Below are 25,373 nucleotides of genomic sequence, written 5' to 3' on the forward strand. Positions count from 1 at the left end.
ATTCTACCAAAGATGGTCTATAAAAGAAATGGAAATTTATTTTGAATAGTGTTTTACTCCCCCAAAGCTTTAGAGGTAAGTAAAAATGTCTCAGACTTTATTTCATGTCACTGATATTTAGATGGTTCTGTTTAAGTTTTACTGTTCACTTGATTAAATATACCATAACTTTTTTTAAAGTTACGGGGGGGGGAACAATAAGCACAGAGGGTGGGAGAAACTAAGCCACAGAAGTGGAAGGAATATAATTTAGGGACTGAAAATCATCATTACATTGCACTAGGAATGCTTTCTAATTGATATCGGGAGAAATCTCCATATTTAAACGGGGCTTGCACTATTCCTCGTTTGGAAAATTTGTCTTGTTATTAATACGTTTCATTCCTTTTTTTCTAATTGAAAAATAATTGAATGTGAAAGAAATATTTTAACCAAATAGCAATAATAAAGGAAACAGAAACGACGAGCTCTTAACGAAACACTACTGTATAAATCTGGGGACTTCCATAATAGTTATGGAGACACTGTAATAGGTCACTCCTTCCTGTCCTAGGAAAAGCGGCGCTTCGGAGGGGAGAGGCCCTCCCCGAGTCTTTCTTCCTGATGTGGACAGCTCTAGGCGGTGAAAGGTCCAGTACATGGGATTTGAAACAAACCAGAGAAAATAAAAGCGGAGATAAAGCCCTGAGTTAACAGGGGTCCAAGGAGAGGAAGCTGTCCTTTCGCACTTCAAACATCTTGGAGGAGGGGTGGGGGAGCCCAGAGAAGCAGGAACCTGAATTCCTAACAAAGTCGCGAAGCCGCCCCCGCTCACGTTTCTAGGAAGGCAGTGGCTAAGCGGGGGAGGCGGGGAAGACCGGGGAGGTCCCCCCTCCCCGACTCTTTTGCCAAAATTTCGATTTCCCTCCCTTCCCTACGCACCATTCCGTTTCGCCCCCTCAGAGAATAAATTGGTCAAGCACCCGGCCTAGCCTAGTAGCCCAGTTCCTAAGTCTCCTAGACCCTGTAGGTAGCGGCCCCCTTTTCTCGGAGACCCGAATAGTGGGTTGCAAATTAAAAATTTTCTTTTCAGTACCAGGTCTTCCCGGTGGAGAATTAGCTCGCTTTCTTTACGCGCCCGAAACAAACAGCAAACAAAACAAAACAAAACAAAAATAAACAACCCCCCAAACCCTCAGTGACTTAGAATCCAGTGCCAGATAGGCGAGTTAGATTCTATTGGTGGGAAGGGGTAGGAGCCGGGGTGAAGCTAGGGTCTGGGAACGCGGGCCGAAGGCCCCTCGCTGGGCGTGTCAGAGGAGGGGACATCGGAGGGTGATGCCCGAGTGGGCTGCCACCTCGGGGCTGCGTGAGGGGCGGAGGTGCCCGGGGGACGAGTCCTCAAGCGAGCCCACCCCCTGAATTCCCACGGCCCGGGGGTCCGCCGGACATTCCTCCCGCCTGCCCCCCTACCCACCCAGATCCCCAGTAAAGAAAGGGGAACCGCGGCCCGCTCGGGTCCGCGACGGAAGCGCAGTCAAACGAATGAGTAAGTCAGGCGCGGGCACGGCACCTTGTTTACCCCACTCGGCGGCGCGCCCCTGCGGGCGCCTCGTTCAGAGGCGGCGTCCGAGACGCTGAACCCGGGAGTCTGTGGCCCGCGATTGGTTGGTGACTGGGAGGAGGACACTGGGTGGGAGCAGTGCGAGCCAGGCGTTGCAGTGCCAGCCCGCTGCCGCTAGATGCCGCTCCCTCCCAACAGGAGCCGGGCGCGGGCTCGTGGCCGACAGATGGCGCCTGCGCGTTCCATTCGCCTCCAAGTCGCCGAAGAGCGAACACCCCAAACAATCCCGAAGCGCCACCAAAAAAAAAAAAAAAAAAAAAAAAAACCCGCCGGATCCGACCGCCACTTTCAAAACCCCCCACCGCTCTAGAACCGCGGGAGCTTCCGTCCCTGAGTAGAATTCGAGGGTGTAAAGAAGAGGAAGGGGAAAAATCTTGTACCAGCCCAGGGGTGAAGAAGCCCCCGGCCTGAGAAAGAAGGAAGGAGGAGTGGGGGAGGCGAACAGTCTCGTTGCTGCCTCTGTGTACGCTGAGGGGGGAGGTAAGTTATAAAATGGCGGAGGCGAAGCTTCTAGAAGTTTGGAGGGGCACCCCGAGGGCGCGGGGCCCACCGTGAGGTGTGTGGTGTTGAAATAGGGCAAGAGAGAGGTGTTGGGAGGGAAAAGAGGCTGGGTATTCTATTGCCGTTTAATTTCTCCTCTTCTTCCTTTGCCCCCATCCGGGGCACCCATGGAGCGAGCGGCTTGCTAAGTCAAGCCGGGAGAATCTTCCTCGCCCCCACTGAACACCCAACCCTCTTTTCTCCCTTCTCCCCCAGTCGCTACCCCGGCACTACCAGGGAACTTACGGCCCCCCTCGTCCCTACCTCCTACTCCTAGAGTGGCTTTCTACGGCAGGGCTCTTTTCTACTACCCTCGCTGAAGGTTTTCTCTTCCTTCCCTCGTCCAACTCTCCCTCGGGGCCTCTACGGAGAGACCCCCCCCATGGGTGGCCCAAAATGGAGAACGCGGAGCGGCGCAAGATGGAGGCTCCGCTTCCCTGTGTAGCTTTAGCTTTAGGCTCCTTTTCCCCGGGAGGCTCTTAAGCCTAGGAGAGCCCAAACTGGAGGTGGGGTGGGGTGCGACCCGTAGCCGGGGGAGGAAAGCCGGGCAGGCTGTGGTCGGGTGGGGGAGAGCGCGGTATCGTGGTGAGGGGAAGGAAGAGAGCAAAATGGTGGTGCTGGGAACTACGGGGGGAGGGGAGAAAGCGGAGGCTCAGTTGTGTATATTTGGGCCTCGGACCGAGGGAGGCGAGGGAAAATCTACTCCGATCACACCCCTCCCTCGTGCCCCCTCCCTTCTGCCTTCCCTTCCTTCCTTCCCTCCCTCCTCCTCTCCCTCCCTCTCTTCCTCCCTTCCTAGAGAGGGAACAACATTCATGTGACGGGCCCCTTGGCTTCTCCCCCGCCCCATCATCTCCAGCGCGTGGTGGGGGAATTGCTTGGGAAAGCGATTGGCATCGATCTCTCCATCCCTTCCGAGGACCGACTTCGGTCAGTTTTCTTTGGGCAACAATTTTATCCAGACGTTGGGGTCTGCCCGACTTGGCCCCCGCGTGCAGACCTTGCCCCTAAGGGGGCCCAGCTGCCTGGCATGGGAGGAGGGGGGAAGGGCGGGAGTGGAAGGCTGTTTGTTGGGGGGTTTTGGCGCCACTTTTGTTTTAGTTTTAGTGCAGCTTTTCGTTCCCACCCCCACCCGCACTTGTCTTTCTCAAGGCACGAACTGAGCTGATCCTTGTCCCAGGTAGGCAGCATCTGCTTTTTCCCTCCACACTTTTCTTCTTGCTTGGGATTGACTTTTTCTTTCTTTCTTTCTTTCTCTTTCACTTCTATCACACTTACGGTGATCGGTGGCCGGTGATTGTAGGACGAAAAGGGTCGGATGGGCCCTGGGAGAGAGAAGGTGTGGGAAACAGCATCAAGTAGTTCCGCAAAACTTTGAGCCCCGTTCCCATTTTCTTCTGGCCTACATTCGTAAACGTATTGTTGATTTCTGCTTTTTGTTTGTTTGTTTGTGTTTGGTCGCGAGAATGTCTTGTTTTGCCTCTAGCTTTTTTTCTTTCTTTTTTTTTTTTTAAATAAACCGCTGTACTTTAGACATTTAGTTTCCCCTCCCACTTGGTGTATATGTCATTTTCTTTTTATTCCTAAACTGTAATGGGCTGTCGTGTGTGTGTGTGTGTGTGTTTTCGGTTTTTTTTTTTTTTTTTGGTGTGTGTGTGCTGCAGTGTTCAGCTTTAATTTTTAATCTTGCATTTAGTAGTTTCATCCGGATTGTGAGACTTTCTCCTCCGTGGCCTAGAAATGTTTTTATGTTGTTGACTATCACCCCCCCCCCGCCTTCCCTTTCATTCTTTCTTTCTCTTAGGTGTAGTTTTTTAAATTGTGGGTCACGGTGTTTAGTTAAATGGCTATTTACAGTTTACGTGGTTTATATAATATGTTAGGGACTTTTGATCTGTAGGGCTAGGTTTGAGTAAACGAAAAGCCTGTGCTGATGTGCAATGGTTCCTTAAAATGCGCGGGCCGCCTCTCCCCCCACCCCCCGTCAAGCCCCATCTTCCCTTCACACTCGAGTGTAAATTCCATACCCCTTTCTCCCACGGACCGCCGTATTTCACGGCAGCCACACCCTGTATTTGTCTCTGTGGATTGGATTCATTATCAGCTTAATTTAGTGACTCTTAAACCACCATGATGGGACTTGCTTAAGCACGAAGCTTCTTTTCCTGTTTAGCCCTGGTAGTTAGTGTCGAAAGGAATAATCGAGGTTTCTTGATGAAACCCGGTGCGGTCCAACCTCTGCCTTTTTTTCTGTTGTCTTTTTTCCTACTCCGGGCTGTTGGCGGTGTCAGCACCGCTGCTGGGGGCGGGGGTGGAGGGGAGAAAGAGTCGGGTTACCGAAGTGCGTCATTCCTGGCTCTAACAGGGCCTGCTCGGGAGCTGCTGGTGTTTGTTACTGTCCTCGCAGCACTTTCATGCCAACCTTCTCTCTCTGCGTATTGGTTAGGAGCAAAAGCAGGAGGCGGTCTCCTAATTCTATCTGGAGCCTAGCGTGTTGCGTTTAAGGGTATATGCGAACTTATTAAAAAAAAAAAATAACGGCCCTGGAAGGTGGATACATTTCTGTTTAATGATATATAATTCAGGTAGTTTAGACTTGCTTTCATATATTTTCCAATGAACAGTGAGGTTAATTTTGAGCATTTTAAACCACTTACGTTAAAATGCCTAGTTTTTCTACATTGATATCAATCTATAATTAGGGATCAGAAGGACCAGTTAAGGCATAAGTGTTCAGCGGTTTTTCAAGTGGCTGAATTGTAATTTTATGATACATTATGTTAAATAGTCTGGCCTTTTCGTTTTGAGCTAAGGTGCTACGTGAATGCGAGCTAATTGCAGATGTTTGAGTTCATTTTCATTACATACTCCTATTAGATATAATTTTACATATGTTCTTTAGGTTTTGTGGACTTAATTAAAGTGCTTAAAGAAGATTATTTCTTTGTTTTTAAGTAAATTCTTAAATTTATCACTTAAACGGAGTTGTGGAGGGTGGCGATACAGTTACATACATAGTTGGATCCCTCTTGCTAAGCTTTGATACTTTTGCTGTCTCTAGATTTTTCTCAGTGTACTTTCTGAGCAGTGTCTTCTTCTTTTTTGAAGAGAATGATGGGAGGAGGGAGTGGGTGGGAGGTAGAGATGAAACAAAAGTGGCCTTGAGTGGATGGATGATTGTAGCTGGATGATGAATACAGGAGGTCGCATTGTACTATTCTCTTGTTTGTGTTTACTTGAAATTTTCCATAATTAAAGAGAAAAAGAATTGAAAATTTTCCAAGTTTTCTTGCAGTCTTGGTGTAATGACTTCAGTTTGTATTTATCAAGATTATTTGCATGGGGAAACTTAGTCATGTGTATAAATGATTACACAATGCCTCGCATACAAACTTAAAGAAAAATACCTGAACTGAACCAGTTATAGAATGAGCAACATAAATGCTTATATATTGGTTGAGCTTTAAATGTTTATAATTTAGTCTGGATATGCTCTCCTTTGAGCTCATTTTTTAATCTGTTTAAAATAGGAAAATTCCATTTGCAAATTTTGTAAATTCTGCTGGGTGTCTGTTTCATCAAGTTGAAGTTAAAGTGAGTCAGTATGAAAGGGATTTACTATTAATAGGTGGGGCTTTGACAGTTGGAATGAGTGACAGTGGAAGAGATCGGGGTGTTTGTAGGGAGCATTCATGGTAGGGAAATCAAGGTAGGAGCTGAATTCACTTTCAGTTTGGTGTTTAATGAATGGGTAGAAAAGAGGATTGGAAAAGGAATGTACTGATTAGCCGTTCTTCCCCACTGTGAAATAACTAGTATTTTAAGGTATCAGGGACTGGCAGTGGGGGGAGGTGGGTTCTCTCTTTTTTTTTTTCCAACTAATGTGAAAATGAATGTTTACACTTAAAATGATTTAAATCATCACTCACCCACCCCTTTTAAATATCTAGTGCTATAACTAGTTAAAAGCTGATATTATAAAATATTGTAATGTTTTTTTATTGAGAAAATTCTTACTGTTACCCATCAACAGTAACAGCACTGCAATTAAAAACTCCCCTTATTTAGTGTGTTTGTGAACTGCTCCTAAATTCTAACTAAATATAGGCTTCAAAGTTACCAAATTTGTAATTATTATTTGTTACTTTGGTAGTTTTACTTTCTCCAGCTTTGTATGATTCAGGGTCAGGTTTTTTTTTTTCCCCCCTGTGAGGTGTGTGTTTGAATATATGTCAGACTTCTAAAGGGAATCCAAAATAATGAATATTCAATTTTTATGTTTCATAGTATGCTTCCTAATAATTATAGCGAAATTGCACCCTAATCTGGGGAGAGATATTTTGTAATTGTTCCACATTTTAGCTTTAGAACGATGTTAAGGGATTACGTTAAATACTTGAAATTTTTAAATTGTATTCAAATGTAGTTTTAAGTAGGTGGTAAGGATTGTGGCATCAGAGTTATTTTGTTTTTACCCCACTTTTCAAATTTTATTGTGCTGAAATGTATATATGAGAACATTTGCCATTTGAACTATTTTTACATGTACAGTGCAGTGACATGAATTACGTTCACCATGTTGTGCAACCATCACCACGATCTGTTGCCGAATTTTTCCATCACCCTTAACAGAAACTTAGTACCCTTTAAGCGATAAATCCTCCTTCCCTCTCCCACAGATTTATTTTATTGTGGTAAGGCAACAGCTAAACTACCAAAGCAACAAATAATAATTACAAGTTTGGTAACCTTGAAGCTTACATTTAGTTAGAAGTTCTAAAAGCTCAAATACTCAAATGAGATTTGAAGGAAATTCTACATTCCTTTTTCTGTCTCTTGAACTTTATTGACTTATCCATTTACATATGGTGGCCTGAGGACCTGTGAATTGAAATGGATGGGTAGGGTGGGGAGCAGGCTGAGGCTTGAATCTGTCCATGGGGAATATAGGGTTAGAAGTGAAGATACGCCCTCAACTGTTTAGTAATGCTTAATCTGCTTGTTTAACTGATACCACCCACAGTAAACAGTGGATAGCTTATTCTTTTTGCTTTTGGGCTGTTCGTAATAGCTAGAAGATTCCGGTTTTGGATGCTGCAAGTTAACAATTGAGCTTAAAATTTACATTAAATTTGCATTAAATGGGTACAGATGTCCCACAGAGCTCAGCTGGATAACATCTTGGTGTTGTGAATTTTTTTTGTCTCACTCGTTTATTTAAAAAATCTGCATTTGTATTAGCACTTCAGCACTTCCGGATCACTATTAGTCGATGATTCAAAGACTCGAACTCAACAGTTTACTGTAAAGTGGAGTACTATTGTACATGGGAGTTGGGGAGCACAGCTTAGGAAAGGAATAGTCCCAGTTAGCTGTGGCTATCAGTAGATGTTGAAATATGACTAATCTTGGCAGGTAAAGGAACTTCAAAGGTACAGGCTGTTGCTAAAGTTCTTTACATTTTTCCTTTGTAATTTTATGTATGAGTCGGAATGTATGTGGTATATGCTTAGACCTTTTAATTTGGTTTAATACTGTCCTCGTACAGTAATTCTTTATATCTCTCTGGCTGTTGTAAACTATGGCTATTGCTTATTCTGTGTGGAAAAGATACGTGAGAAAACAAAATTCTCAGTTTTTTAAAAATCTCTTGAGTTGCCTGCTTTGCATTTTATTTAACCAAATTTTATACTTCGCCAGTGTATGTGATGAGAGTCTTAATTTTTGTGTAAGTGCATTAAAAAATCTACATCACTTTAGCAGCTGTTGTATATACTCCTTCAGTGCATATGGCGATAGTCTTAATTTTTGTGTCTGTGCACTAAAAAACCTACATCTCTTTAGTAGCTATTGTAATCTGCTACCTGAACTGTTTTTTACATAGGCTTATTACAGTGAGGGAGCCCTGGTGGCGCAATGGTTAAGCTGCTAACAGAAAGATCAGCAGCTAGAACCCACCAGCCCCTTTGTGGGAGAAAGATGTGGCAGTCTGCTTTTCTTGAGATTGCAGCCTTGGAAACCCTGTAGGGTAGTTCTACTCGGTCCTCAAGGGTCACTGTGAGTCCGAATCAACTAGATGGCACTGGATTTGGTTTGGTTTGGGTACCCCACACCCCCAAAGAAAGAGTATGAAAAATGTCAGTGGTTTGTTTTTGTTTTTGCTTTTTTATTTCAATTGAAAAATACATGACTGGGATTGATGAGACAAACCAGGGAGATTTCTATAAACTCTGAATAATCTAACGCACAACTCAGAGGTAATATTCCTTTATAAAAAATAAATCACTGCTTTAATTCTATTGAACATTGTTTAAGGGGAAAAAATAAGTTTTATCTCTTACTTTGCTTTAAGTGAAAGTTTACAGTGCACGTTTCTCATACAAAAATTTATACAAACATTGTTCTGTGACCTTAGTTGCTCTCCCTATACTGTGACAGTGCACTCCTTTCCACTCTGTGTTTCCCATGTCCATTCAACCTAAAAATAAGTCCTCTTTAAGTAAAATGTTTTCGCATGAATAATATTTTGTTTTAACAGGATTGACCGTATAACTTTTTGAATGCTGAGGAATCATAAACTCTTAATTTAGCTGCTGTTTGAGTTCCTTTTGAATACCAATAGCTATGCTGTGTGTTTTAACATGTATTGTTTAATCATCTCAGCCACCTTGCAAGGCAGGTGGTTATTATTTTACAGATGGGAAAATTGAGGCTCTCTGAGAGTTAATGACTTGTTCCAAGTCACATGATAATAAACAACAGCCTGGCCTCAAAAGCTTTGTGCTTTTTATGCTAATAAACTCAGTTGTTTTCCTTATCTGGTTTATTAGGTCTTGGGTAATTTATCACTGGAAGCACAAATGACTAATTTTATGAAATTAAGGTTTTTCACATGTGTACCAGTTGCCATCCAGTTGCCATGTATGTGAGAGAACTGCGCTCCCTAAGGTTTTGATGGCCTGGTCTTTCTTTGGAGGCCCCTCTGGGTGGGTCAACAGCTGAGCGCTTAATCTTTTGCACCATTCAGGGATTCCTTTTTTCATGTATGTTGTTATGTGAGTCCATTCCGATGTATGTTGTCGTCGTTGTGTGCCATTGAGTCGATTCCGACTCATAGTGACCCAATAGGGTTTTCTCGGCTGTAATCTTTGTGAGACCAGGTTGCCAAGTCTTTTCTCCCAGAAGAGCTGCTGAAGGGTTCAAACAGCTGACCTTTTGCTTAGCAGCCAAGCTCTTAACCATTGCACCACCAGTGCTCCTTTTTTCTTGTGTAGAGACGGCAGATGTGTTATTTTTAGACAGGGTCATGTGAGTTTGTATCCGATAAAAGTATACTAATGGTTGAAATGAACCTGAGCTTTGGTTTTGTTTATATGAAAATGCTTGTTAAACACAAAAGTTTGTGGGACTTACTGATCAATTTGTGTGGAAATTGTCAAACAGGAACCTAACTTGCTGTGTAAACATTCATCAAAAACACAATAAAATATTTGAAAAAAGTTTGCGAGATAGTATGTTAAATTGTATTCTTGATTTTTTTTTTTTGTTTAGCCTTGGTATGGTATATAGAATTATTTCACCGATTCCACCCCCGGATAACCATTTATGCTCTATCCAAAAATGGAAGTTAAATGTGTCTGAAAACAGTTGCGCAGTCATTCAGTTGGTTAATCGAGTGGTTAGATTTGAAATAAAATTTGGACGACTCTTTCAGTAAATTCACTGGTCTGTTTGGTTCTGTAGTGGAATTTTTTTGGTATTTAATGGTACTGTAAAAATCTCTTTCCTTCTAAGTGTTAACATTTCTTCTGTCTACTTTCTAGTTCATCTTTTCACTTTATTAAATTTTCTTATTTTTATTAGGTGGTAGTATCACTGCTCTGGGTTATTAGGTTCATGAGTGATGAGTATCTTAGTCTCAGTTTTCTTTTCTTCCCTCTTTCCTTCTCCTGTTCATAAACCATAGAGTTTTCCTTATCTGAAGGAATACCAAATGTTGGAATTCTGACCTAAGATAAATCAGTGGAGAATATATTAGTGCTTTTCATAGCCATGAGTCAAATTTATATATTTTATGTTGATCTTTCCCTTAAATTTCATCCTGTAGGAAATAGTTTTTCCAGGTGATAAAGTCTTGTACTCAGACTGTTTATTCAGTATTGAGTTTTCCCATCCGTATTTTCTCCTTTTGTATTTCAAGAATACCATGAACTGATGTTCCATGACAGAATCATGCTCTAAGGAATCCATTGTATGTAATAAATTAGTTTACCTCTTGTAGATGTAGAATGATACTACTTAGTACCATCCTTAGGAGAATTGAGGACACTGCTGCTTGGATTAGTTTTTGTGTTCTGTGGTTAATGTGAGGAACCCTGGTCGAGAAAAGCTGCTAGAAAATTAACGGGTTTGGTTTGACCCTAAGGAAAGTTTTACTTTTCAGTCACTTCCCTGCCTGTAACCCTAATATAGCCTCTGTCAAAACCTATAAATGATAAAATTATGAGTGCAGTTGATAATACTGCTATCTCTGTGGGATAAATTTGTTAGTGTTGATTTCAAGCAGTTAGTGCTAATTTTGTTTTTTAAAGAATTGAATGTGGGAATGCGTAATTTTATTTGTAGAAAGGAATATTGCAGGAACGCTGTTCGTTATATAACGGAAAACCTTGTATAACATTGATGGGGACTAACGTAGACCATAGCTGACTGAGCCTGGCAATCTGCTTCTGAAAATAGCCAGGAAAAACCCAATGGATCTGCAACCAGTCTTGGGGATGGTGCAGGAACAGGCAGGCAGCCTTTCCTTTTGTTGTGCGTGGGGTAGCCATGATTTGGGGGCTGACTAACAACAGTACTAATTGAATTCTTGTTATATGTCAGAAATTGTTATAAATGCTTTACTTTTTGTTTTTACCTCACTTAATCCTCATAGCCCGATGAGGTAAGATGACCATTAATCTTTTGAGAGTAAAAAGGGGTACTAACTGGATGGGATACTGGGATAATAGGAATAACCTAGGACTGACCCAGAGAAACTACGATGACAGTAATTAATGGCCCACTTCTCAGAGGATGGAGCCCTGGTGCATAGTAGTTAAGAGCTCCACTGCTAACCAAAAGGTTAGTGGTACAAATCCACTATGGGGATAGTTCTACTCTGTCCTGATAGGGGACACTGTGAGTTGCAGTAGACTCGATGGTAATGAGTTTGATTTTTTTTTTCAGAGAAAACTGAGCTATAGGGGAGGCAAGGTTTAACTTGTCCAAGGTCACACAGTTAGTCTAAGCGGTAGGAAGAGATTTGAAGCCCCTACAGAAATTTCTGTGGGCATGACAGTGATTTAAAATTGCTTTAATTGCCATATTCTAAGAGTTTATTTTTACTTTTTTAGGGGAGTTTGTATTGGTTATGGGATTAATAGTTAAAGACAAACTAAAGTGTTTTTTAAAATCCAGTGGATTCTTCAGTTGACTTTTTTTCAAGTGACTTTTAGAGTGGAGAGATACATGCCTGAGTGTTGAAAAGGAACTTTTCTGAGGTCCTCCTAAGTAAAAAAAAAATTCTAAAAGAACTAGTTTTATTGTTTCCATCGGAGTTTTGATTTCTTGGCATATTATTCAGACTCTCTTTATCCTTTGCTTAGGAGGGAATGTTAATTGTATATTTCATGGGGGGTTCTTCTGTGGAAAGTTACCTCTGAGAGTAATGGCGAAAGAAAAGAAATAATTTTACGACTAGGGAGAAGTGGTATTAGAAAAGAAAGAAAAAGGTCCAGCTTAGCGATTTATCGAGGTCAAACTGATTTTTGTTAACAATTTGAGAGTTAAGTTTACTTGTAGAGATTGATGTGTCATTTCATAAAATTAATAGTCCTCTTTATTTTTGGTATTCTGACTTTTGCAGTTGTATTCCTGGCCTGTTTATGTTTGTGGTACCCTTCCCCCTAACCAAAAAAAAAAAAAAAAGGTATATTCAAACTTTTGGAGAAATGATTGATTTCAGTGTAATTGTAGATTTCTACCAACATTGTAAACTAAGATCTTTTTTTTTTTTCTTTGAGGGACAAGTGGTAGAGAGCTGATCTTGAGTTTTTCATGCTTGGCTATTTTAATATTTCTTTTGAGTAATTTGTGTGGGTTTTTTTCCCCCCAGCTAGTTCACTTCTGAAAGTTTTGTTGGTGTCACTATCCTACAAACATAACTGAGAGATCAGTAAGTAGGATCATTCAACTTTTTTCTTGTAGTGTATGTGTATATATATATGAATTAAACTAAACATTTGCCGTTTCAACATTTCCCACCTGAACAATTCAGTGACTTTAGGTTCATCATGTGTGCAACCACCCCTATTTTCTGTTCCCAAAGTTTTCCATCGTACTTAAACAGAAGCTTAGTGTCCCCTAAGCAATGAGTCTCCCTGTCCACCTCCTTTTTGCCTGCCCCTGGTGACCATTAATAAAATTAAGTCTCTTACACTTGCCTGTAATAGATACTTCATATACCAGTAAGTGGAATCATACAGTATTTCTTTCATGACTGACTTTTTTCACTCAGCATGATGTTTTCAAGATTCATCTGTGTCGTAGCATTCATCAGGAGTTCTAATTTTTAAGATTGTTTAGTTCATTGAAGCCATCATAAGAAGACAGAGCTTGAAAGGGGGACTGCAGTTCTGACCAGATCAAGAAACTTAAGGGCCTCGTAGTTACTATAATAGAAAAAATTTTTTTTTAAAATTTGATGTTATGAAATGAATGCAGTTGTTTTGCATGCATTATTGCTGGTTCTTAAACTGGGGCCAGTGGATGGGGTGGAGGGACATGAACCCTTTGAGATTATGTGTGCATTTCGTTAGATTCTCAGAAAGGTCCGTTCATTGTTAAATCAGCTGGTACTTAAAGCGCCTACTAGAGACACCGGATATACAGTGGTAAACCAGATTATATAGTCTCTGCCTTCAGGGAATATAGTAAATTGGGCATTACTGCTCCAATAGGGTTAAACCCCCCATTTTAACATAATGCCTAGAAATTGGTTTGATAGTTGGCAGTTGCCAGTGGAGTCCATTCTGACTCATGGCCACCTGATGTGTGCAGAGTAGAACTGCTCCATAGGGTTTTCAAGGTTGTAACCTTCGGAAGTAGATTGCCAGGCCTGACTTCTGAGGTGCCTCTGGGTGTGCTCGAACTGCCAGCCTTTTGGCAGTAGTCAAGTGCTTAACTATTTGTGCCACTCAGGGTCTCCCTCAGTTGCCTGGATTACTATGTACTAAAGAATGTTAGGCTAAAACCAATAGCTGTCAGCTTTTTTTTTTTAAAGCTTTTATTGTGGTAAAATACATATAACAAAAATTTTTGTTGCCGTTTTAACCGTACAATTCAGGTCAGTGCAGTTTTGATACAGTGTCCTTACTTTGAGGTTAGTGACAAGTATTTTAAAAAAAGGATTACTCTGAAAAATTTCAGGGGACAAATAACAATTGAAGACTGTTATTGTAGCCTTTGAATATTTAAATCTTTGGTGGTTGTTAATAAACTAAGTAAAAGAGCCCATGATCAGCCTGTACAACCAGTTACTGTTATCCAAAGGTTGAGACCTTCTAAATAGTATCATGATTCTAAAAGCAAAAGAGGCAGTCAACAATCACTCTGTTATATGGGATGCTTGCATGCCTTTATTTCAAATTCTAAATGCTTCATTTTAAAGGAATTTAAGTTTATACATGCTTCTATGCTAGTTTTTGACCCTGTATTCTTGAAATGTTAGCTTGCTTTGTAGCAGTATATTATACTTACTGAGTTATTTTTACATATATGATGACTTAGGCTTGGTATACTTGAAATGACAGGAGCCCTGGTGGCACAGTGGTTAAAGCACTCAGCTGCTAACCAGAAGTTTAGTGGTTCGAACTCATCTGCGGGAGAAAGATGTGGCATCCAACTTCCGTAAAGATTTACAGCCTTGGAAACCTTGTGGGCAGTTCTACTCTGTCCTGCAGGGTAGGGTCGCTTTGAGTCAGTCAACTGGACAGCAGTAGGTTTGGTTATTTTATCCCTGAAGTAGTTCCATTTCAGGATTGGAATGTCTGTTAATGTATTTTCTGTCCTTAGATTTCTAATCTCTTTTTATTTTCGAAAGTAAGACTTTTTTCCACTCACCAGTGTGTCTACTGTCTTGTACCTGATTTGCAAAATTCATGGTGACTTGAGTGTTATTGGAGCCCTGGTGGTATGGTGGTTAAGAGCTTGGCTGCTAAGCAAAAGATCAGCAGTTCGAATCCACGAGCTGCTTCTTGGAAACCTTATAGGGCAGTTCTACTCTGTCCTATAGGGTTGCTGTGAGTCAGAATTGACTCAGTGGCAACAGGTACGGGTTTAGAATGTTATTGCAAAGTGCAAGTGTAATATCCTCTTACTAAAAAAAGACCTTTTTTTGTCTAAAGAAATAGTATTAAAAATAGTTAATAGTTAGGAATAGGAACCTTTGAGAATTTCCCTCTACAGTGAAGAAGTAGAGAAAATGTAGGAAATATTAGAAAAGCCACAATATTTTTCCTTTGGGATATGCCCCTCCCTTTTTCCACCACTCACTCAGGCCAGAAGACATTCCTCAGACTTTACTCCTGGCAGGAGAATTGAGGAAGTGATGGTAGCAATGGCTGGCAGGGAAGCAGAAGCATGAAGGTGTGTTTTTGAAAAGCAAACTTGTCAGTGACAAATGGATTTTTCCATCTCTGAATATGTGTATTTTTTCGGTTTTGATTAAATATCAGTGCATAAACTGCTACTGTTCATTGATGAATATTCACTGGTTACATTCATATTTGGGCTCTTGAAACATTTCAGAGAGATCTTTTGGACAGTGTGGTATTATATTAGAAAAGATCCTTTGGTGTAGGGTATTAGTTCCTGATCCTTTGAAGTTAGAGTGAAAGTTACATAGGTTGCTGCAGAAAAGCTGCAGACCCAACATGAAAGGTAATTTTGTATGTGTGTGTGTATATAAAATACATAGTGTTTAATGTTTGGAGGACTATGGAAAGTTATAAGTGATAACTAGACTAGGAACTATGTTTTTATCTGATTTTGAATCCTTATCTCATTGTGCAGTGTGTCTTACACAGGTTCTCAAACAGCAATTGAATTAAAACCTTAGGTTTTCTAGAGATGTAACCCTGCATTGTAATTGCACTATTAGTATTCATGTTCAAGAGCAGTATGTTAGAAGGGAAGTAGTCAATTAGTTTCCCCTAGTTGGCTTTGCAGTAATAATAGAGTTTGTATGTACAGGATTCTGTTTAAAATATCTACTACATGGAAACTTGTACTAGACTCCTAACATTTAATTTTTTTTGTTTCTTGCAGCAGTCCTGTAAGGTAGTTGGTGGTGTTTTGATTTACTCAAGTTCAGAATGGTTAAGTGACTTGCCCAGGATCACTGAAATCTAGTAAGTGGCAGAGCCTACTTTTGAATGGAATTCTGCCTAAGTCTAGAACTCCTCTTTACATGGTGATATGCTGCCTCCCAGTGGGATGATTTATAGATTTCATAGTGATACCTTCCTCAGTGGAAAAGAGTAAAAGGAGGCAAGAATCCTAAATGGATGAGATAGAAGAAGAAATTAAACTTCCCAAAGTAATGGGAAAACTTTTGGGGATTAAATAGTTTTAGAAAAGCTTTTTTTCTGTCTAGATCTGATAGAGGACAAATCATTCTCAGTCTTAAGTTACATGCTGTACGTTTCATATTTTATAATAAGCACCAAGTAGCACCTAGAAAATGGTTGGATGAGGGGGGATGATGGAGCCCTGGTGGTGCAGTGGCGAAAGCGCTCAGCTGCAAACCCACAGGTCTGTGGTTTGAATCCACCAGCCAGCCACTCTGCGGGAGAAAGATGGAGTCTGCTTATTTAAGGTTTATAGCCTTGAAAACCCTGTGGGGCAGTTCTACTATAAGTCGGAACTGTTTTTTGGAGGGATGATAAAGTTTGTTATATTTATTTTACTTGTTTTAATTCTCAGCACAGCAGCATCTGAATTAATTTTAAGAAATTAGCCTATTTAAAAAAATACTTTAAAATGAAATGTTATCCAAGGCATTGTATTGGCAACCTTTTGGTTAGAAGCCAAGCTCTTAATCACTGTGCCACTGATTATGAAGATGAGTACATGTCATGCGTTGGATGCTTGACACACACACTACTTTGATTTCTTTTTTAAAAAATATTTATTTTTGTGGCAATATACACAACCAAACATAACGTCCATTCACAATTTCTCCGTGAACAATTCAGTAACATTGGTTACATACTTCACATTGTGTCACCATTCTCACCGTCTCTACCCATATGTTTCATCACCGTTAATTTAGGCTCTCTGCCTCTTAAAATTCTCATCTGTGCTTCAGATTAGCAGTTGTCAGATTAAACTCATAGATAATCTTTGTAAGAATGCTGTGCTCCAGGCAAACATTCTTTATTAATTGGGCTAAACTCTAGTGTAACAGTGTCTTCATGGGATAGTTTTGGTTCATGGTTTGAAGGTAGTAGTTTTCTCTGATTCCTGAGTTGCCTTCTTCCTCTGCTTTTGCAGGCGAATGGAGACCAATAGTAGATCTAGGCGCTACTCACTGAACTAGGAGACTACCTTTATTTCCTGTATGGTGGATAGATAGCTGCTGCCATTGGGTCAACTCCTACTCATAGCGACCTTATATACAAAAGGAAAAATTGTTGACAGATCCTGCATCTTTCTCATGATTGTGAGTGTGTTTGAGTTCATTGCTGTGGCTCTTTCGCTGATTCATCTCACCGAGGGTCTTCCATGTCCTCCTGGGCTCTCTACTACACCAGACATGATGTCCTCCAGTGATTGATCTTTCCTGATGATGTGTCCAAAGCAAGCGAATCAGACAGTGTTCTGTTGTGATCTGTAACACTGGATCTTACTAGATCCATTGAAACTGGTTTTCATTGGTTAATTTTTGGAAGTTGATAACCAGGCCTTCCTTCCTAGTTTGTCTTAGTCTGGGAGCTCTGCTGAAACCTGTCTACCATGGGTGACCCTGCTGGTAGTTGAAGTACCAGTGGCGTAGCTTCCAGCGTCATAGCAACAGGCAAGCCACTGCATTACAGCAAATTGACAGATGGGTGGTGGTCTTACACAGTAGGGCATGTTATAATCATTTTACTGATAAGAAAACTGAAGCTTAAAGACATTAAGAAATTTGCCCAAGCAGGTTCCCACTTCAGAACTTTTTTATCTGCTGATCCTTCTGCCTGGTATGGCTCCTCATTTCTTCAGATTTTGCTCAAATAATCATCTTTTTGATGAAGCATTCCCTGGCCATACTGTCTAAAAACACCTTACTCCATTAGCTCCCTTTCCCCCTTACTCTGCTTTATTTCTCTCCATACCAAATGTTACCATCAAACATAATTGTTTCTCTCTTTCCCCACAGTAGAATATAAACTCAGTGAGGGTAAGGATATTTGTCTGCCCTTGTTCATGGCCTTAACCCTAGCACTTAGAACTGAGTCAATTTTTAATGGCCTAAGATAGCATTCCTTGGAACAGAGAAGTTCAGGGCATGTGCTTGGACCTGTGCTGGGATGAGAGTGGGGAGAAAGTTGATTTTCAGGTTATAGTTTTTAGCGGACTATTGTTATGAAATGCCTTGAGTTCCAGCAGGAGTATGTATGTGTCCAGCCTCTAGGTTTTACAGCACCTTTTCTCCTCTTTGTACAGGTCTGCCTTTCAGCTCCTTCTTACGGTCATAACTCCTCATTTTGTCTAAAGATTCTTTCAGCGATTATAATGTGTGTGTGATGTGCACAGCATAGATACGAAGCAGGGGCTTGGCTTCAAAACGGGTTTTCTAGCTTTGCCATTTATAATTTAGTAGGTGATAATACACACTATACGTACATACATACGTATTTGTGTGTGTATAAATTTTAAAAACTGCCATGTATTGAAATTCATTTGTTTTAGTTAATATCTAGTATTTTGGTAATACATAAACATCCTTTCCTAATGCCCTGAAATGCATACCTTTTTTCTTGTTTCTGTATCTCAAAACATTTCCTGTATTGATGTATATAGTTGGAACACAGCGATATTATTGTACAGTATTCTTGTATCCAAAAAGTAGCTGATTTTGGAGAAAAGTAGATGAGTTGAATTTTAAATGCTTCAACCTTAAACTGATGTTATGCACCTGGAGTTCAGCAGATGCCTTATTGTTATTTGTGGCATCAAGTTGATTCCGACTCATAGTGACCCTATAGGACAGAGTAGAATTGCCCCATAGGGTTTCCAAGGAGTGGCTGGTGGATTTGAACCGCTGACCTTTTTGGTTAGCAGCTGAGCTCTTAACCACTGCGTCACTAGGGCTCCATGCTATGCATAGGGATCTTCAATAGTATTTGCTACTCTTAAATCGTCTGAGGCGAAGCCCTGATGGTTAAGAACTCAGGCTGTTAACCAAAAAGGTAGGCAGTTTGAATCCACCATCTGCTCCTTGGAAACTTTATGGGGCAGTTCTGCTCTGTCCTATACGGCCACTAAGAGTCGGAATCCACTCAAGGGCAATGGGTTTGTTTGGTTTTTTGGGGGGGTTTATGCATAGAGTAAGGAGGCTTGGTGCTATAATGGTCAAGCACTAGGCTCCTAACTGAAAAATTGGTGGTTCGGATCCACCCTGCGGCTCTGCAGGAGAAAAGACCTGGCAATCTGCTCCTGTAAATCTTACAGCCTAGAAAATACAGGGCAGTTCTATTCTGTCACATGGGATCACCATGAGTGGAATCGACTGGATGGGACATAACAACAATATGCATATACAGTAAAACCTGTGAAAGCTGGAAGCTATGTAAGGAGGAAACCTGTCAGAGGAGAAAAACACAAATGTTTTCCACTAAGATGAGCGATAGAAAAGTGGTAAGACTGTGCCCTGTCAAAGGTAGAAAACTTGCAAGACCTGGAAAAACACAGCAGTCCTGTTGAGTTCTGGCTCACCCAGGTTATACTGTAGTATATTGGCTTTTAGAGGGGAATAGTTTCGTGTGTGTATATATATATATATGTATGTATTTAAAGCCAATCAAATTCAGCAGTGTGGGGTTGCATACCAACTTTAGTGACACAAAGTTCTGATAACCCACTACCATCAGACTAGCCTGTTGTTAGGTGCCATCGAGTCGTATCGACCCCATGTGACAAAATAGAACTACCTCACAGGGTTTTCTAGGCTGTAATCTTTATGGGAGCAGATTGCCAGGTCTTGGGAGCCGCTGGAGGGGTTCAAACCTGCCAACCTTTTGGTTAGCAGCTGAGCGATTAATTGTTCTATCATCAGGGCTCCTTTCAGTCTGGCCTAGGTGAAAGAAATGATAAAGGAGCAGAGGATCAGGGGTGAAAACCTTTTTAACTGGGTAGGAGGAAGAAATGGGACCGTTGATAGAATGGGCAGGGAGGTAGGAGATCTGTGATACTGTAACATAAAATCCACAAGCATCTCGAATTTGAAAAGAATCCAGATGGCATATTCTCCCATCTGGGAGATGCTTTTAAACTGTGTATGGTTAAAAACTGTTCCAATTATGTCAAGTTAAAATTATCTTTAAAGCTGATATAATCAATGATTATCCTTATGTAGATTGTTTTCTTTGTGGCATCTCCTGGGAGTTTGGTCCTCCTTCACCCACACTGGGTCCTAAATTACCAGGACTGAGCTAAGAAGTGGTCAGGGACAGTAAAGGAGGGCATTTCTGGCTTATTGCATTCTCAAAAGTCAAATTAAAATTTTATTAGAATGATTTCGTGTGAAACACATTAGTTTAGATAATCAAAGAATTGACTGCACGTAAGCATGTGAGTAGTGAGTGGTATTAGGATAATACTACTATTTGGTGTCCTATTCAAAACAGCTATGATAAATATAATTAGGTTTTCTGGAGTCTGTTTTGTAAAGGAAACCTTTTTTTTCCCTACCTCCCCCCCGCCGTGTACTTCTATGTGAAATAAGTGTATAGGCAACCACTTAAGTTTTCAAGTTTTGTACAAAAGCTGTTTTTGGTAGAAATGATGCTGGGCCTGAGTGTCTTATAAAAATTTTCTAATTTTTCTGCTTCTTGGTATATTTCAAAGGAAAATTACTGTTATCTGAAAAAAACTACTCATAATCTCACTACTCTCTTCATTCCTAAATTGAGTACCTAGTCTATGGCATGAGCGGGGGATACAGTAATGAACAGGACAGGCCTGGTCCCAGCCCTCATGGAATTTACAGTTTACTAGGGAGGAAACATACTAAAGCAGTGACAGATATGTTAAGTGTTTACAAAAGGGGAAGTACAGATTGCCATGTGTATGTTTAATATGGTTTTAATAACCACACAAAATATCATATGCATTCCCAAAGCCAATTCTTCAGACAGGTATTGGACAGGACAATGGGTTACAGAGGGATGCTGGCGAGGAGTGAGCTTCTTGGATCAGGTGGACACTTAAGACTATGTTGGCATCTCCTGCCTGGAGGGGAGATGAGAGGGTGGAGGGGGTTAGACGCTGGTGAAATGGACATGAAAAGAGAGAGTGGAGGGAGGGAGTGGGCTGTCTCATTAGAGGGGGAGCAATTGGGAGTATGTAGCAAGGCCTATATAAGTTTTTGTGTGAGAGACTGACTTGATTTGTAGAAGTTTCTCTTTAGTACCATTCACCACCTCCCTTAGAAGCCAGAGTTTGTTTATCCTGCCATTTTTGTACACACATGTACATGTGTGAATATGTTTTAAATATAAAGTGGATTATATCCTGCTTTTTTACTTAATGATGAGTTGTGGACAAATTTCCATTTCATTAGAACGCCATTCTTTCTAATAGTGGCATTGTACTTATGTGCACTACTTTATGTAACTAATTTCTTGATAGGTAAGTATCTGTGACCCTTTAATTATATTCTGGGATGTGTTCATAGAAGTGGAATTGCTAGGTTATTATGTTTGATATTTTGATACATAACTGTCAGATTACCTCCAGCCCCCCAGAAAGGCTGGGCCGTTTTGTGTCCAATTTTCCCACTACGTAGCTAACACTGGCCTTTTTCAATCCTTTAAATGTTTGTTAATTTGAAAAGAAAAAAACTCAATTTTTTAAAAAATAATTTTTATTGTGTTTTTTTTTTTAGAGCTTACAAATCAAGTCAGTCTCTCACACAAAAACCCATATACACCTTGCTACACACACCCAATTACTCTCCCCCTGATGAGACAGCCTGCTCCCTCCCTCCACTCTCTCTTTTCATGTCCTTTTCGCCAGCTTCTAACCCCTTCCACCCTCTCATCTCCCCTCCAGGCAGGAGATGCCAACATAGTCTCAAGTGTCTACCTGATCCAAGAAGCTCACTCCGCACCAGCATCCCTCTCCAACCCATTGTCCAGTCCAATCCATGTCTGAAGAGTTGGCTTCGGGAATGATTCCTGTCCTGGGGCAACAGAAGGTCTGGGGGCCATGACTACCGGGGTCCTTCCAGTTTCAGTCAGACCATTAAGTCTGGTTTTATGAGAATTTGGGGTCTGCATCCCACTGCTCTCCTGCTCCCTCAGGGGTTCTCTGTTGTGTTCCCTGTCAGGGCAGTCATTGGTTGTAGGCAGGCACCATCTAGCTCTTCTGGTCTCAGGCTGATGTAGTCGCTGGTTCATGTGGCCCTTTCTGTCTCTTGGGCTCGTAATCACCTTGTGTCCTTGGTGTTCTTCATTCTCCTTTGATCCAGGTGGGTTGAGACCAATTGATGCATCTTAAATGGCAGCTTGCTAGCGAAAAACTTAGTGTTTTTAATTTGCATTTTTTTTTTTTTGTTTTTTAGTGAGGGTGAGCAACTTTGCCTATGTTTATTGACTGGTTAGGTCCCTGGGTGGTGTAAACTTTGCATTAGACTACTAGCCTAAGGGTAAGCGGTTCAAACTCACCCAAGCCTGGAGATCTACTTCCATAGAGATTATAGCCAAGAAAACTCTGGAGCAAGCAGTTCTACCCTGCTAACACATGCAGTAGGAATCGACTTGACTGCAAAGGGTTTGGTTTGGGTTTTTGATTGGCCGTTCCTTTGAGAAATTAAGATTTTCTTCTTCCTTGGTTTTGTGTGCTGTCTTCATATATAAGGGAAATTACAGCCTGTCATTTTTGTTACAGATTTTCCTCCAATTTGTTGTCTTATCTGTTATTGCAGTCATTTCGCCATATAGAAGTTTAAAACGTTTATGTAGTTAAATCTTTCTAGAGCCTTAGTGATAAGATTAGGAAGCCTTTCCCCACTCCAGATGGTTAAATACGGTAGAAGAAAATATTGCTTTAGCTTTTTTACACAGTTAAAAATTTGATGAATTTATTTTTCGATTATGGTATGAGGTACATTCAGGCCTTTTTACTGCCTTTTTGGCCATACCATGAATTATCTAATTATTTTCTTCCTTGTACATTTGTCCTCCTTGTACATTTGTCTTTCCCCTTTGTTTTAGATAGTACCAGGGCTGAAAATTTGCATTTTTAACAAGTTCCCAGGCAATGCTAATGCTGCTGGTTAACCGCTTGCCATGGAGTGGCTGGTGGATTCAAACTGCAGACCTTTTGTTTAGCAGCCTGCTCTCTTAACCACTGTTCCACCAAAAACCAAACCCACTGCCTCAGTCGATTCCGACTTATAGCGACCCTACACCAGGGCCCCATAATTCTACTTGTTAGGGACCAGTTATGAGAACCACTAGTAGAGCAGTGGTTCTCGAACTTTATTATACGTAAGAATCACTTGGGGACCTTGTTAAAATGTAGATTCTGATTCAGGATATCTGGAGTGGAAATGCAAATTCTCAGCAGGGGTTTGAACCTGACAGAACCTGTTGGAAGCCCTGGTTAGTACTGCTTCTTAAGTAGCTTCCCCGCCCCCCCATCTAATTATGTCCAGCTGTGAAATCACACTGTCAGTCAGTATGAACATTCTTGTAACCACATTATCCCTGTTTTGGAATAAAAATTTTTGCCAGTTCAGCATTTGTAAAGTGGTACCTCAGGTTCCTTTAATTTTATTTCTTTGATTACTAGCTGGAATGAACTTGCCTCCCCCCTTGTTTTTCACCAGGGTGTTTTGAATGTGACTGACAGCCTTAAGTTTAACCTGAGGGCCTTTTAATTATGCGTGTACAGTAGTTTTCTAGTTAATTACTGGTGGTGATGTTTTTTAGTATTAAGTAGATGTATCTAATTATTTTAAATTGAGTTTGTGTATTATTTTGTAATGTCTGTTCACTTCATTTGTGGTTCACCTAGTTAAATTCAACTTACAAACAACAGTTGCTCAGGAAACCTGCTATAATCTCTCTGTCCTCTTGTCTAGCCCAATGGTGCTAAGTTGGATTTATAGGACAACCAGTTTATGGGTGAGTTGCGTTCAAGTGTTTTGTAAAGAGAGAACCAATGGGAAAAGTCTGGATTTTCTTTTTTTCTCAATACAGAGCAATCTTTTTATTAGGGAAGCCTATAGTGAAATAAAATTGTTACTAGTAGTTCAGCCTGTTTCTTGCTAGTTTATTGTCTTTAGTCATGAGCAGGGTGGATAAAATAAAATTGGCTGTTTGACATAATTAAAAAAATACATGACTGCATTTATGGCTATGCTAGATAGTGTAATTCTACAGACTTCCCCTTGTCAGTGCCAAGGCATTGTGAAATGTGTGGAAAAAGAGAGATTTGGGTTTACCCTTCTTTATGATAATCTGAGAATGTTCTAGAGTAGCTAACTTTAGAGTGATTAAAGATACACTAGCAATTCAGTAGTGAAATTTTTTTTCAGGTGTCAGGAGAGAAGTTAGGGGCAAATGGGAACACAGAATAGTGAATTTTCAAACATCCTTTATGGATAAAACAAACAAAAAGCCAAACCCATTTCTGTCTAGTCGATTCTGACTCAAAAAGAACTGTTTTATTTAGAAAGATAAAAATGTATCATCTATAGCTTTGCTTAAAATGATCACGATCACGCATGTTACATTATATTTAAATGTAGTGAAGGGAGCACTAACCCATCTCAATACAATCACCTTATTTTATTTTCATGGTAGCTCTTAACCACTGGTATTTTCTTGTTTGTTTATTTTGTGGTCTGTCTTACCCCATTAGAATGTAAGCTCTTAAGTACCAAGGAAGTAGGGACTTTTCTGTTCAAAGCTGTAACCTTGATATCTCCAACAGTGCCTGATACATAGTATTTGTTGAATGAATGAGTTATTAGTTTAGTAATTTATCTGGCTACTGATTAAAATATTTAGAAATAAATTCAGTCCTAGTCGTGAGTGTAACTAAACTTCTGAACTTTAAGAAATTTCTCAAGTTTGCTTTGCTTTTTTATTCAGTTTAAGAAGCAGGAAAACGTTTTGAGATCTGAAGGGATTATCAATATTACTATAACCAAAAAAACAAAAACAAAAAAAACCCTGAACATTGCTGTAGAGTTGATTCTGACTCGTAGCAAGCCTATAGGACAGGGTAGGACTGCCCCATATGGTTTCCAAGGCTGTAAATCTTTATAGAAGCCACATTTTTCTCCCACGGAGAAGCTGGTGGGTTTTGATCTGCTGACCTTTTGGTTAGCAGCGGAGCTTTTAACCACTGTGCCACCAGAGCTCCTTAGTATTACCGTAGAATATGGTCATGAGCCGCACAACGTCTGTTTTGGGCAACATCCGACCCATATATGTCCATGGTCGTGTAAGGTTATAATAGAGTTCAGAAATGCCGATCAGAGAATGGAATGGATGGACATAGAGCAGGTAACTGCTAATACAATAGGCTTTACAAAGGTTGGTAACTATGGATTGCACATAAGTTGGACATCCGTGGACTGCCTGTATATAATATGCTTGCACAACATCCAAATCATATAATGTCCTATTTCACAGACTGTATCGTGGGTATTAAACAATGCATGACTGTACACGAAATTGGAGCTAAAGTTAAAAAAAAAAAAGACAAACCTCTACAGTTCACGAAATAAGTCTTGCTGTATTAAATTATGTCTGAATTTATTATCTGAGCTATGACTATTAGAATATTCAGATCAGTTTTACATTCACAATTTAAGACAAGCTTTTCTTAATCACTTGATTTGGTGTATCTCCAAACTTGGACACGTTTCTTTTGTGAGTTGCAGAAGTTGAGAAATCTGAAGCAAGTG

At 40.6% G+C, this 25,373-nt stretch overlaps 1 protein-coding gene across 5 annotated transcripts in view; it reads left to right on the forward strand.

Annotated features, from left to right (window-relative positions):
* The first annotated feature begins 1,838 nt into the window (after positions 1-1,838).
* STAG2 (STAG2 cohesin complex component) overlaps positions 1,839-25,373 on the forward strand; it is a 131,687-nt gene continuing 108,152 nt past the window's right edge. The window contains exons 1-2 of one of the 5 annotated variants that reach the window (XM_064277557.1): positions 1,839-2,083; positions 21,503-21,647. The gene's annotated coding sequence lies outside the window, so the exon portion shown is untranslated. Of the gene's footprint in view, positions 2,084-2,817; positions 3,074-21,502; positions 21,648-25,373 lie in introns of those variants that run through there. The other 4 variants (XM_064277556.1, XM_003414759.4, XM_003414760.4 and 1 more) reach the window with 4 other exon arrangements.

The sequence above is a fragment of the Loxodonta africana genome, chromosome X (assembly GCF_030014295.1).
Source record: "Loxodonta africana isolate mLoxAfr1 chromosome X, mLoxAfr1.hap2, whole genome shotgun sequence".
Taxonomy (NCBI): Eukaryota; Metazoa; Chordata; class Mammalia; order Proboscidea; family Elephantidae; genus Loxodonta; species Loxodonta africana.